Genomic DNA, 16,085 nt, shown 5'->3' with positions numbered 1-16,085 from the left:
CCCCCACTTTTAAAACACATCAAATTCATTATTAGTTCATGGATTTTCCTTATAAAGGATTCATGGAAGTATTTTAGGCTTCTCTGCTTGCTTGTTAGGTGATGTGTCAAACCCAACCTGAAGTACAGTGGGAACGCAGACACAGAACAAGTCCTTCTCACCATGGGCAGCCCGTCTCTATCTACATACAAATAAACCAACCAGGAATTTTTCTTCTTCCAAAAGAAAACTCCAAAAGATCATATGGCACTTCATTCTGGAAGATTGTGACCTATAAAATTTCAGTTCATTTTAATTTTTTAAAAATTTTTAAGGGGCGCCTGGGTGGCGCAGTCGGTTAGGCGTCCGACTTCAGCCAGGTCACTATCTCGCGGTCCGTGAGTTCGAGCCCCGCGTCGGTCTCTGAGCTGATGGCTCAGAGCCTGGAGCCTGTTTCCGATTCTGTGTCTCCCTCTCTCTCTGCCCCTCCACCGTTCATGCTCTGTCTCTCTCTGTCCCAAAAATAAATAAACGTTGAAAAAAAATTTTTTAAATTTTTAAGTGTTTTACGTATTTTTGAGAGAGAGACAGACAGACAGACAGACAGAGCACGAGCAGGGGAGGGGCAGAGAGCGAGGGAGACACAGACTCCGAAGCAGGCTCCAGGCTCCATGCTGTCAGCACAGAGCCTGACGCGGGGCTTGACCTCACGAACCACAGGATCATGACCTGAACTGAAGTCACAAGCTTAACTGACTGAGCCAACCAGCTGCCCCATCCTTTTTAAGATTTGTTGTAGGAAGTAGTGACTGTGTTGTTTCTTAGAAAGTCATTTGAACATTAAACAACTGAAAAATCATCACTGTCAGGAGGATCTCCCTTTAAAGGGAGTGTGCACACCTAACCTTAGTGTGCACACTGGGCTTTACACTCATGTTCTTTGCCTGGAACAGAAAAAGAAGATGGCCCAAATGACCTTTTCATTGTAACGACAAACCCAGGGTTTCTTGGAGACCATGATCACACAGGGCACCAAAGAAAATCCGGATTTATAATAACAATGGGTAGCATGTATTAAACATTTACCATGAGCCAGGAGCAAAACTAACTCTTTGTGTGTTAACTCATAGAGTTCTTGGAATAGCCATGTAAGTACAGTTATCTCCATCTCGGAAAGCTGGGGCAGAGAACGGTTGCATAACTGACCCATGTGTGCGTCACCAGGAGGCGGCAGCCTGGGATGTGAATCAGCCTGGAGCAGCCTGGCTCCAGAGTCTCAGCCTTGGGCACCACCATAAAGCTTGTGGATGTGACAAATTTATTTCAAATCATGTTTGCTACTTCATTTCATAGCCATAACTTGTTCTTTTAAGCAGAGAGCTAGAAAATATATCCAGGAGAAGGCCAGGAAGAGACTAATTTTGGAAGGGAGAAGAATGGCTATTAATTTAAGATATTCTTTTCATAATCCACAAAACAAACCATATTTAGTATGAATACACATTGAGTACTTGGGCGCCAGGCGCTGTGTAAGGGCTAGAGTCAAAACCAAGGGTAGAACAGTTTGCTCTATGAAGAAATCTATGCCTACTATGTTCTTAAGAGATTTATATCCTAGGAAAACACTTGCATGACGTTTTTACCACATACTGTAATTGTTTAAGAGCCTACAAGAACACTGGGAGAAGTACCGAAGGGCAAAAATATTACTCATAAATGTCACTATTCTTTTTGAAATCCCAGATCTGTCACAGGGGAGGAAGAAACACCCAGAAGGCAGGTGGACCTCAGCCCCCCTCTTACTCTACATTAGTCAATATGACTCCAAATACTAAATACTTATAAATGCCAACCAAAGCTAGGGCAATTGCCTACGATGAGATTATGCCATATCGTTTTCTTGTTCAAAAATGTTTCTAGGATATCAATGACCTGAAGGATAAAGTCTAACAGCTTTGATATGTTACTGGTACATAAGGTCATTTATAATTCGGTCTCAACCCATGTTTCCAGCCTCACCGCCTCCCATTTTCCACTGTCTCTGTTGAAATCCAGGAACCTGTCCCCTTAAACACCTGCTACTCTTTGACGATAAACCATGCCTTCAGATTTCTGTGCTTTTGCAATACTTTTTCTATTATCTAAGGCCATGCTGTTCAGCAAGGTAGCCACTAATAATTTATGCTTAATTACAAACTGATTAAGATTAATAACATTGAGCATGCAGCTCCTTGGTCACACTGTCTACATTTCCAAGTGCCCCCTAGTCATACGTACTGAATAGTTCAAATAAAGAGCATTTGCATCACCAGAGAAAGTTCCATGGGATGTCTGGCTTTAAAGTGCCTCTATTTCCTCCCATTCCTCAACTTATGGGCCCTTCAGAGTCTTACTCATTTTCAGGTTTTCATTCAAAAGTCACCCCCTTTGTGATGCCTTCTCTGGTGCCTCTCTGCAAGCTACCTCCCACTGCATTTTTCTTACCTCTCTTTTACAGTAAATAGCACTTCTATCAGCTATGTGTGTGGCTATTTCCCCCACGTGGATGTCAGAAACATGAGAGAAAGGACTTTATGTTCTCATGTGCAGGTCCTCATCAGAGTTCCTCATGTACAGCAATGATTTGGGGATTTATGAATGGTTTGGGATTGAATACAGAGGTCACTGACCTCAATTTTATTTTTCTTCTTCATTCCTCTGAAGGAGAAGAGAACGTTGTGTAACATTTTCCTGGTGTTCCATGGAAGGCTAAGAAAAAGCAGGAGCCCGTCTTCCTGACCCCTGCACGAATGTGAGTTCATAAGGCATGCTGCGCTCAGGAGAGCTACATTCCCTGATGCCTTTAACTGTTCCCTGATCCCGGGCAGGTGAATGTGGGGTGGATGTGATGGTGTTCGCTAATTATACCTCAACCCACATCCTTGTGCTAACACGTCTTCTCTTCTGCCTTGTCCACAACTCTGCAGCCCCCCTTGCAGAAATTTGCAGGGAAAAGGCATCCACCTTTGGATTCCTTAACTGATACCAATTAACCTCTGCAGATGCCTTATTTCCTAGAAATTCATGAAAAGAAAAAGTTTTAATGGTGTGGTTAATGTGGAGCATTTTTTGGTAGCAGTCACAGTCTCTGAAACTATATTTAGAATTATGTTTGTTTACTTTGAGAGGGGATAATCTTTGGCTGTTTTTATTCCTATTGGAATAATTTCCTTGCCTTGTGGCAATTCAACACAAGGAGCCTGCAGAAAGCTATGAAGAGCCTGTGAAAATTCTTTCTAAACAGGACAAATCCTTTCAGCACGCTTTTAGGGAGGTCTCTCACACAGACAAGGGAAAGCAAGACAGTCTGGTGTAGCAGAAAGGAAATAAAGAGACAAGAGCACCAGTGTTCAAATTGCAACCCAGCCAATACAGAGATCTTCCTGAACTAATTTTGTTGGGAAAAACAGGCTTGGATTATGGTCTTACTCATGACCGAACGGCCACTTATGCTCGGGTAGAGAAATAAGACTGGGGACATTCAATTTCTCTGCTCAACTAATAAAACGGGGAGAACAGTGCATTTCCAGAGACAGAGTAGGACAAAAAGTTTGAGTAAGATCAAACTCTAGCCTCTGTACCATTCACATCACAATTACTGATGGAGACTTACCCTATGTGGTTGTATTCACTGTCTAGGGCTGCCATGACAAAGTTCCACAAACTGAGTGGCTTGAAACAATAGAAATATATTTTTCCACCATCTGGAGTCTGGAAGTCTGACATTAAGGTGTCAGTGGAGTAATGCTCTCTCTTCTAGTCCCTGGTCACCAGGGATCTTTGGCATTCCTTGGCTTGCAGCTTATGACTCCAATCTCTACTTTGGTCATCACGTGGGCCTTATCTCTGGGTGATTGTGGTATTCTCTTATGCGTGTGTGTGTGTGTGTGTGTGTGTGTGTGTGTGTCCGTGTGTGTGTCTGTGTCTGTGTTTATATCTGTGTCTCTCCTCCTCTTCTTACAAGGAGACCAGTCATACTGGATTATGGTCCTGTATGACTTCGTTTTAACTTGTATCTTGATTACATCTGCAAAGACCTTATTTCCAAGCAAGATTACATTCACAGGTAGCAGAAATTAGGACTTGAACATAATTTTTTTTGAGAATGCAATTCAACTCACAACAATGATCATTATAAATTCAGATCCCTAAGGTCCATCTCAGACCTACCGAATGACCCCCTGCCCTTCATCCTGCAGTCTCCGCCACCCCTTCCACATATCCAAAGTTTGAGCATGCTGGTGTAGGAGGAGAATGGTGATGGACAGTGCCAGAATAAGGAGGAGGTAAGTGAGAAATCTAAAGGGTCACCAAAAAAGTCAGTAGTCAAGATGAATAATGTTTTAATGAGATATTTTTAAAAAATTGAAATTGATGCAAGAAAAAGTCCACAAAGAGCAAAATATCAAAATTGTAAATAAGCACAGGATCAGCATTACTATGTGTTTTCCTTTTGCCTCAGGCCCTGACGCAGGTGGTAGGGTGACTGAGAAAGGCTGTCTTTGGATAGTTAGAAACCTTGCCACCGGGTAGCTTAAAGATGCTGTCTACCGATTCCTCCGGTTTCCCCAAAGTCCGGTAGAATTCTTATGCACACGTCTGCTGCTTTGTCATAGTGATGTTTAGGGAAATCACAGGAGGTTTGCCCACATTTGGATCACAGCGGACAAGCAAAAGAAGACCCCCACAGGACTGAGATGCAAGTGAAGTGAGGTAAAGGGAAACAAGAAACCAGCCCAGGAGGTGACTGATCGAAATCCAGGCACTTTGAAACAGACACTCCTGCCAACATTGGGGGAAGTGATGGGGCAGACAGCAGTTCCCCAATTCTGCTTAGAGGGGAGATTTTAACCATTTACATTTTATGATTAAAGGTAAGGATGACTCTAAAAGGCTAGAAATACTTGGCAGCTCTAGGTGATGTGAATTTCTTATTGTATCAGGCTGGCTGGATATTGTATTTACATTTGGTTTTTCTACTGAGACCAAGGAGATGTGACCTTGGAAGGCAGACATTTTGGTGTGAATCAGTTGAGAAGAGGAACGTCTCAGGAGGTGGGTGCATCCCAACCTATGGGACGCAGGGGTCTGGAATCTTAATGAGCTCTCTGGGTACGGTGACATTGATGGCGACTGCTACGGACAGTCAAATATCATGCATTGAATAAACAACATGAAATCCCCTCAGAAGGCCCCCAGGGGGATCCAGAAAGGGCTGGACTCTGAGAGCCAATCCAAATTTAGTTTCCCACTCAACAGGTGCCACCTAATCCTGAACCTCGCAGCTCCTGAACTGGTATGCTTTCCATACTTCCCACCTTCCCACTGGTCTCCTTACTCATAATGGAAATATAATAGGGGATGTCTTTGTAACCTTCCTATTCTGGGGAGTTACCCTGACTTTCTGATAACCATGCTTCATAGTCCTGCCAGGTCAAGTTACAGACTTTCGGGATTTTTCACTGGAACAGCCAGGCTACCTAAATTTTATACATTAGGTGAGCCTGGGTCCTTATCAGAATATTGTAGATAAGAAACAGGCCAAAGCAATGGCAGAGGAATTCTAAATCAGAAAGATGGAAGGTAGGGGTGGGAGAAGAACATAAAAAGAAGGTCTATATGCAGATGTAGGGCCTTTCAAAGTTACTATGCCTGGAGATGATATTTCAACACAGGAAATGTGTATGTGTGGGCAGGGGGTGTGGGGGAAATCAAATGTTTTCTTGTTTATTAGTATTTATTCCAATTCTATTGAATATTCTATTGGGTCACTTTCCCTTGACAAATTCACAAACATTTTAAAGATTAAGAAAGGCTAAATATTCAAAGTTAAGAGTGAGCAAAAAGAAAGCAATAAAAGAGGAAGAAAATAAGACATTGACTATGTTTGGAAATAGCCCCTCTCATTTTTATGATAAGGCATCACACAGGAAGGACGGTGAAATGGATCCAGCCAGATGAGTGGTCAAATTCTGGGTCTATCAATTTGTCATTCTGTGATCTTAAGAAAGAATCTTAACCCACTGTTTTTCTCATTTGTAATATGGCAGCTATAGTTTCCTCTTCTGGGGTTGAATTGAACACAAAATGGGATGCCCTTTATAAACTACCTGGTGTAGTGATGGTGGATGCCTCTCCCCTACAGGCTCCAATGATTGCTTCATTGATGTTCCCACTTAATACTTTGGTTCTACACATATGCTAAGATCTCTGGATTAAAAAAAAAAATCCTATCTTTAACTAGACCTTTCAGTTTGCATTGCAAACAAGCAGACATGACTCTGTGGGACCCAAGTGCTCCTTCACAGAGGGTGGGGCTGGCAGTAGAATGAGGTAGCTGGACAAGCCAAAGATACAGATGCAGAGTTGAGAAGTCAAGAGATCTTGACCCCAGAGAGGGTGATAAAAGGATATAGAATTTCTTTTTCCAAGGGAAAGAAAGAATCAGGGGAACTGGATTTGTCTAAGCTCACACAGACACTAGAAACTTAGGTAAATCACTTTTTCTTTCTAGGCAATTCGGGGGTAATATAAAATTGCTTATCTTACTAGATAATTGTGGTGGTATAAATAACAATGCATACGACCATAATGTTTGACATGTAAATCTGTATTTGTGAGGATACATTTTGTCATCTACAACTAGGAATCTCCAGATGAAAGTGAATTAAACAAGACAGAAGCCAGTCCTAAATAGATATTTGTTCAATGGATAATTGGTTCAAGGTACTATGTCTGCCCATGTTGCTAATGTTTTCTATAGACTTTATCTCTTTCAACTTACAAATTAATTCTACATTTAATTCAATTCTAGATATTTAGTCAACATCTGCAATACGAAGTGATAAGAATACAGAAGTAAATACAAACTCCTTCCCTCAAGAAGCTAATTGTCCTAAAGACAGACAGACACACACACACACACACACACACACACACACACACACACACAGTAGATATCCCACATATTATAACTAAAAACATCATTCCAAGAATGGAGGACTACTTCACTGGAAACCACTGGAAACATTTTTTTCTGAATGTGAGTTAGGCATGTATTTCAGGGAGTGTACAAGGAGGCATGTATTTCAATTTTAGCTGTCAGGAAACTATGAGGAGATCATAAAGTGAATGGACTGTGTTGTTACCGAGGGCAAAATCCTATTGAAAATGGGCTGTCCTCCAAATGTCCATCAATGGATGAATGGATAAAGAAGATGTGGTATACACACACACACACACACACACACACACACACACACACTGGAGTATTACTCAACAATCAAAAAGAATGAAATCTTGCCATTTGCAACTACGTGGATGGAACTGGAGGGTATTATGCTAAGCGAAATTAGTCACAGACAAATATCATAGGACTTCACTCATATGAAGACTTTAAGATTCAAAACAGATGAGTATAAGGGAAAGGAAGCAAAAATAATATAAAAACAGGGAAGGGGACAAAACATAAGAGAGTCTTAAATATAAAGAACAGAGGGTTGCTGGAGGGGGTGTGGGAGGGGGGATGGGCTAAATGGGTAGGGGGCATTAAGGAATCTACTCCTGAAATCATTGTTGCACTATCTGCCAACCAACCTGGATATAAATTAAAAAATAAATTAATTAAAAAGAAAGAAAGAAAGAAAATGGGTTGTCTTTGGGGATCCACCAACTGGAATCACACAGTAAATGCAAACTGGTAATCCATCATTGGTGTCTCCATTTACCAACAACATCGCACTCTACTTAGGAACCACTTGTGACTGAAACCTTACAGCTTTTCTCGTACTCAAATGCTCCCACCATCTCACTGGGTTGGAGATGTGACCCAGAGGGGATGACCAGTACTGGGCTACATCAGTCTGGAAGCCAACGAGTTGAAATCAGGTTAACTTGGCATTGCTGTCTTGCTCTCACGCAATCCGGGATTACAGAACAAGAAACATTATGTTATCAGCTAAACACTAGTAGAATTCAAACCTTGCAGAAACTTGGCTGGTGCAGAGGTAATTCTGTCCATTTCATTTTTCTTATATAGTATCTAACACATGCCATGTACAACCAGGTGTTCGATAAAGACCGTTAGCTTTAATGGGTGAATGAAGTGTGGCTCATGGCATTCCATAAATGAAAACATGACATCAGTTGGCCAATGATCATCCAGCTGGTGGGTAATCTATGTTTATGTAGTTTACAATGGTTCCTTACCATTTTCTATGTTGTTATTTCATCTTTCCTCACCCCTCCACAGGCGGTGGGTTGAGAGGAAGTTTTCCTGTGAGCGCCACTATTTAAAGGGCTTTGTCTCGGGGCCCCTGGGTGACTCAGTTTGTTCAGCATCTGACTTTGGCTCAGGTCATAATCTCACTGTTAGTGAGTTCAAGCCCCGTGTCGGGCTCTGTGCTGACACCTCAGAGCTTGGAGCCTGCCTTGGATTCTGTGTGTGTGTCTCTCTCTGCCCCTCCCCGACTTGCACTGTGTCTCTCTTTCAAAAATAAATAAATATTTAAAAAATTTAAAAAAATAATAAAGAGATTTGTCTCTGCCAAGAAAAGGACAGGAAGCTCTCTGCACAGTTTCTGCATGTGGGTGTTGCATCTGTGGATGCCAATGCTGTGGTCCAACGGTGCGACCTCCTTACTGTTCTTTGGCTTTTAGGACCATCTGAATCCCTAGTTCTCAACACTTTACGACTTTCTGCCTGATGTATGCTGACGCACATATTTTGTAATACTGACTCTCTTGAAATGGAATTTCATACATAATTTAAAAAAAAATCAATAATATACCCCAGTTAAAAGGGAACTAAAAGGAGAAATAAAAGTAAATACCATTAAGTAACGTATTCTAAAGAATCTGTGTTTCAATATACAAATATGGGAAAATAACTGTACCAGAAAACAAAATGAGGTAGTCAGATGCACTTGCATGAAAAATTGTTGTGAATACGCAGCAGCTACAAATGTACTTGGATACAGGTTGGCTGCACTGGCTACTCAAACATGCTGAGTAGCATTGCCATCAGTGACCCCATTTTCTCAAGTGAGGAGAAACTCTTGATACAGTTCCAAACAAAACAAAGCATAGTCTTCTTTCAAGGCACATGGTTGTTGCTGGAAATTCACCATAAATTGAAATGAAACTGTACAAAAAATACTTTGAATTCACACAGTATACAGAGTTAGATTACAAGCTTAAAAATTATCAACTTGTGTTTTTTTACTTCTATGAATATCCAAAAAGACATTCAAAAGCCATGGAAATGGGCAAAAGTGGGAAATGGGATAGTCCCTTGTTGTATTGGACTGTTCGATGCCTTGCCGACTGTCTAGCACCCCCGGCTTCAGTCTACGAAATGCCTGTAGGGCTCCTTAATAACTGTGACAACCAAAACATCTCCATAAATGTCCAGAACTGACCCCTTTGAGAAATACTGATTTAGAGAAGCAAAATAAAGAGAGAGAGAGAGAGAGAGAGAGAGAAAGAGAAAGAGAGAAAGAGAGGAAGGAAGGAAGGAAGGAAGGAAGGAAGGAAGAAAGAAAGAAAAGAAAAGAAAGAAAGAGTCAGCCAAAGAAGAATAAACAGGGGAGAAACCTAGGAAAACGGCAGTGAGCAGTCTCACTTCTGAACCTCTATAAGTTCACCCATAAAAGCAGACAGAGATGTTGGCGAGACCATATAGGAAAGAACAAGTACCAAAAGTAGGGCGGGGAAGGAGGATGGGGAGGGCATAGGAGAAGTAGAATACGACTGGTGACTGCTTTACAGTTGCTAATTAATGGCAAAAGGACAGTTCTTCAAACCAGTTGCTGGGAAAGAAGAAGGGGAAGGAAAAGAATGGGTTATAACCCAACTTCAATACTTTGATAGTGGGGAGTCACTAGACAATAACCAAAAAAAGAGGGCTTAAGATGGTGAGTGAAAATATTAGCATAAAACTAACCTCTGGGGGGCATCTGGGTGGCTCAGTTGGTTAAGACTCAGACTCTTGACTGCAGCTCAGGTCTTGATCTTAGCGTTGTGAGTTCAAATCCCACATTGGGCTCCACGCTGGGTGTGGAGCCTATTTAAGAAACAAACAAAAAACACTAACCATTGGGACAAAAATATAAACTCTCTTAAACGCCAAAAATATACTTAAGAAAAAGAAGGGGAAAAAAAAGAATACCTGAAAAAAAGTGCTGAGATAATCAGATATATATACATATATGGAAAAGGATCAATTTGAATCTATCTCTCATATTATTAAAAAGGAAAAATTATAAAAGGACCTGAAATTTGAGATAAAAAATACAGAGTCCATACAAGTACTAGAAATAAACATGAATGGATTTCTTCACAAGCCAGAAATACAGAAAACATTTCTACCATAACTCAAGATCTAGTAGCAATAGGAGAAGAGAGAGATAAATTTAATTATACATTAAAAATTTAGCACGGCTACACACACACACACACACACACACACACACACACACAGTGTAAACAAAGGAAAAAAATGACAGATTGGGGAAAATATTTGCAATTTTATATCACACAGATTCAAATATTTAACATAAAAAGTTTCTAAAACTAGAGAAAACTCTAGTACGTCAAAAAAGAATTTCTAAAAATAGAGAAAAGTCTAGAGAAAGGACTACAGAGTTTCAAGAAAAAGACATGAAAATCTCTCTTAACCAGATGAAAGATAATCAACCTTATCTCTCATAAGATATGTAAAAACAAAAACTGCACCGAGATACCATTGATCGCCTATGAGGTCGTCTACCGTTTAGAAGTCAGACAACAATCTTTCGGCAAGGCTGTGAGGAAACAGACACTGTCACACACTGCATTGGAGATGGAGAATTACACACCCTGTGGAGGGCAATCTGTCAATACCAAGCAAAATAACGCGCTTACCCTTTAGCCAGGCAACCGAACTTCTAGAATCTCATTCCAAAGATGTACCGGCAAAAATATAAAAAGACGTATGACCAAAGCTAGTCACTGCAGAACAACATGTAATAGGAAAAGACTGGGAACGGCATAAATGTCTATCAAGGGGTGGGGGCGGGACAAATAAACCATGGTACATCTAGCTGCTGGACTTCTATACAGCTGGAAAGGAAGTAGAAAAACCTTTATGCCCTGTCAAGTATTCTCCTGATTAGATGGTTACGTGGAGAAAAAGAAAACACTTATATAGAATGCTTAATCTGATGGAAAAGGGAATATGGGTGGGTTTTATTTCAAAAACAAGGGAAGGATGAATGATAAAAAGCAGGTTACCAACAGAGGGGAAAGCGAACAGAGTTGAAGGTAAAAGCTAGACTTAGTTGAATACATGGTAATATAGATCTGGCTTGGAAACCAATACTATATTTTGCATAGTTAGGAAATTAAATTTTAGAAACAATAAATCTCTAAAAATGAAAAGCAAGTATGCACTCAGTTGGTGGTGTGGCCCCACAGGGAACTATTCCAACTGACCCTTGTAACACATTATTTGCACGCATTTCCTGGTGGGATACAACCTACAGATAAAATACACTGAGAAAACAACTCAAGTGTTTACAGTAACTGTATTTTTGGTGGTAGTGTTTGTGTTGCTCTTCTGAGATTGGCACCGGTATAATCTAAAACAAAACAAATGAGTACTTATGTGCTGTTCTTTTCTCATTCTCTGTGTTTTTAAGAATTGAAACGCATTGTGTGGACGGACGAGACGTAAATGGAAGGCATAAGAAATTAAGTAAAATCTCTGTGGTCCTCCATTTGTTTTTATTATTTTTTTAAGTGTATTTTCTGACAGAGAGAGACAAAGCGTGGGCAGGGGAGGAGTAGAGACACACACATAATCCGAGGCAGGCTCCAGGCTCTGAGCTGTCAGCACAGAGCCTGATGTGGGGCTCGAACTCACAAACAGTGAGATCATGACCTGAGCTCAAGTAGGATGCTCAACCGGCTGAGCCACCCAGGTGCCCGGTGTGCTCCTCAATTTAAATAGAAGTATGAGGATGAACTCGCGATTTGTGTTAACTTGCATATATGTGACGCTTGTTTTGTAGCTGTGCTTCCTGAAAAGGCACTGAAGCAATGACTACTCAGTAATGATCCTATCCCTAATCCCAGGCTGTGGTATTCACATGGCAATCCCCACTACGAGAAACCAGGGAGTCCTGGAGAACTGACAGATTTCAGGTTTGGGGCAGAAAATGCACAAGATGGGCTTGGAACGTCTCGTCATTACCAGGAAGCAAGAAAACTATCAAAGGCTGTAAAGCCCTGTCAAAAGCATTAAGGAGGGAACTTGAATAGGTCTCTTTGGGCTAAAGGTGAGGACACTTGAACATCTTTAAGGGTAAGAACTCAAATGATGGAAACATAGCAATTACGACAAAATCCACAAGTTAGTTCATAACGATATTCTAAAAATCATTCCCGTTGATCACTGTTGAGAGATGTGAGAACCAAATCATTATTTTGAAACCTGACACATTAGGTAAAAAATAAGGTGTATATCGTACCATTTCCATCAGGACTATCCTACCAGGTCACTGAAAAGGTGGTGAAGTCGTTTCTCTTTACAGAAGTTGTCAGCTACTAAAAAAAGAGGGATTATGGAATTAATAACAGTGCTATTTGCCATCTTCACCAAATTAACGGATCTAGACATGGGTTGGGAATGGTTGTTAACAACCTCAAAACCAAGACACCGAACGCGTTTCCTAAGGGACGAACGACGCAGAGCCGATGAAATGCCACTGACCCCCAAAATCAAGTCTGGATTTGATCGCATCTCTACCTCCAAGTACCAACGTGAGAAATAAACACAAAGGAGACAGAAGCGAGTTAAGCAACAGGATGGAAATGTAAGGAGTAAAACCCAAGGTGTAGGGAATTCTCAGGAGAAATGAGAGGTTCCTTCAGCAAGAGACTGCAAGGAAAATAAAAAGTGAGGAGAACCCACAGGTTACAAGAGACGTAAACGGCAGATCATCAACCTCCATGGGTCTTATTTAGATACATATTCAAGAAATAGAAACCACCAAAAATAAACAACAAAATTAAACGCTGACATGAATAAGATGATTAGGAATTTGAGCACAGATGCTTTGTTATTATTAGGAATTAGTGTTATCGTTTAGATGCAATGATGGTATTATGCTGATACATGTATATAAATACATTATGCTTTAGAAATTCATACCCAAATATTTGAAATGGTATGATGTCTGGAGTCTGCATGAAAACAATGCAGTAGTGTAGGAGTGCGTAAGGACAGAGGTGTCTCAGATGGAGACCTATATTGGTAACGGTTGCAGCTAAATTATGGCTTTTGTTATACTAATCTTTCTACATGTGTGTACATTTGATGCGCTCTTATACTCAAGGTCAATTCCTGTCCCCACTTTTTTTTTAAGTTTCTAGTTTTAATTCCAGTATCGTTAACACACAGTCACATGTAAGTTTCAGGTGTACAACATAGCGATTCAATAATTATGTACATTACCCGGTGCTCGGTAGGATAAGTGTGAATAACACAAATACTCAGAAAAGTGGCAGATGAAACTGCTACCACTCCAGCTAGATAAACGTGGAAACAAGTGACCTCCAAAGTTCCCGAGTCTCTCTCCCTTTGTCTGGATCCTGTTCCGTATCCGTTTCCTTCCCAGGGTCTCTTTCTCCTTCTCCCTCTTCAACAAAATTCTTTTGTTCTCTGTTACATCCACCTCGTCTTCTTCTCCCTCCTCTTTTCTTCGTTTTCCACACTGTTCTCCGTTCCTTTCTTTCTCTGCTCTACTTTTTTCTCCCCTGATCCCTTTAACAACTGGCCATGACACTGAACTGAAAAATTGTTTTTCTCTTTCTAAATTGGTGAACGCGATGGATCAACATTTTGCGTTTTTGATGTAATGGACGTTTGGAAAGTAGGTGAATCGAATGCTTTCCTCCCAGTTTGAAAGAGAACACCCTCTACAACACTGGGCACAAGATCTGCAGTCCGTTTTATCGGCTGTCAATGGTTTGAGGAGAGTTCTTCTGAGACCAAAGCATTAATGGAGTTCACAGGCGGTGTGGTCACTCAGTGCGGTCTTAGCACTGAGTGATCGGGTTATATGTGGCTCACAGGGCAGTTTGAGCAACTTGGCTCCAACTTTATTGTGGAAAAGTTGACATTAAGACCAAAACACTATTCCAGCCCCCTTTCTGCCTACACCAGCTGAGACGAGGCAGATCGACACATTTGGGGTCTCCAAATAAAGAGGAAAGACTAAGGGGCACTGAATCTCCCTACCTTGGAACCCACTCAAGTGAGATCTCCCAGAAGCCGCTGTGCATGTGCAGAGTTCTGCCCTGACCCTCACCGGGAAACAACGTCTCTCTGTAAGCTGGTCTCGGGTGTGTTTTTGACACCCCCCTATCAGCAACCTGGCTGATCACTGCAGGTAAATAGCTACGCTTTCCAGAAAGTTCCTTCCTTTTCTTCCTTATGTCTACCCATATGAAGTCAGTTGAAAACTGCCCTTGATCAAAGGCTCTGGCAGAGGACTACAGGACTTTTATTATTTATTATTTATAGAGTACCACAAGCGTCACCCAGCAGTTTGCAAAAGATAAAACACCAGAGAAAAGATTCATGCTGTGAGGAGGTGACAATGTAAATGCAATGTAAACATCATCACGGAACACAGTAAGTCCCTTGAGAGGTAGAAATAAGACTTCTATAATTCGGGGGAGACCAAAGGAAAGGTGCCCAGAGTAAATCAATGGCAGAACACCGATAAACGTGCCTTCCGGAAACCATGTATAGTTAAAGGTGCAGCTGACCTATCAAATCGATGCAAATGAGAACAAAGTTTTCCCAGTAAATTATCAAAGGCTTAAAAACGGATACGATGTAATTCTTGTATCGGTGCTGAAGTTGTGTCACCATTATTCATTTCTGGAGGTGTTGCACATTGGCAGAACACTTTAGGAAAGCAATTTAGTATTATGTATCTGTTAGGATTCTTATGTAAGACTTTAATCCTTTTGCAGTATTTATAACTTTAACATATTGCAGAAGACAGCTCAGTACAATTCGGCCTTTATGTATAATACAGCAGTGAACACCCTGTGTTCCTATAGCCAAGCACATTCCTTCTCTCCCTATGAGGCTTGCAGACAATTTATCCTAGCCTCCACGAGCTTTCCCAAGTTATTTGTGCACCCAACATTGTCAATGATATCAAGAGGCATGAAAGCGTTTTTGCCTTTGAACCCTGTCTCTCAATTTCTAGTTTCATATTCTAAAGAAAGAAACCCGAAATATGGAAAAATTATCTGTATAGATGAAGATATTTATAACATTTGTAGTATAGAAATAGAAATAACCTAACTGCTAGCAAGTGGAGGATTTAGTAAGCAATTATGACACATTCACTTGATATATATTTTTATAGTCCTTAAAAAATGACTTTGAAGATTATCTGGTTATGGGGAAAAAATACTTGGACTATAATATTAATAGACAAAAGCAGGGACAAAAATAAAATATCTAAAGTCACTATAACCTAACTGAAAAAGTAGAGAAGAGGAAAAAGACAGAAGGCAGTGACATGAAACTGATAGCATGGGTCACAAAAGGAAGGTGGGGGTACAGGCGACTTACTGTTCTGCACTAATATTTAATTTTATTGAAACTTTTTTTAGCATTTTATTTATTTTTGAGAGACAGAGACAGAGTATGAGCAGGGGAGGGGCAGAGAGAGAGAGTGAGAGAAAGAGAGAGAGAGAGAGAGAGAGAGAGAGAGAGAGAGAATCTGAAGCAGGCTGCCAGCTCCAAGCTGTCAGTACAGAGCTCGACACGGGGCTTGAACCCACAGACTGCAAGAACATGATTTCAGCCGACGTGGGATGCTTAACCAACTGAGCCACCCAGGCGCCCCTCCACTGTCGAATATTTTTAAATGTGCTAATAAATGCGTTTCTGCTAAACCACTTTTTAAAAAAAATGTTTATTTACTCTTGAGAGAGATAGTGAGAGCGGGGGAAGGGCAGAAAGAGAGAGGGAGACAGCGGATCCAAAGAGGGGTCTATGC

The sequence above is a fragment of the Herpailurus yagouaroundi genome, unplaced genomic scaffold (assembly GCF_014898765.1).
Source record: "Herpailurus yagouaroundi ecotype Mexico unplaced genomic scaffold, PumYag 161, whole genome shotgun sequence".
In the NCBI taxonomy this organism is placed as follows: domain Eukaryota; kingdom Metazoa; phylum Chordata; class Mammalia; order Carnivora; family Felidae; genus Herpailurus; species Herpailurus yagouaroundi.
The sequence above is the reverse complement of the archived record's forward strand: the minus strand, read 5'-3'. Positions refer to the sequence as shown.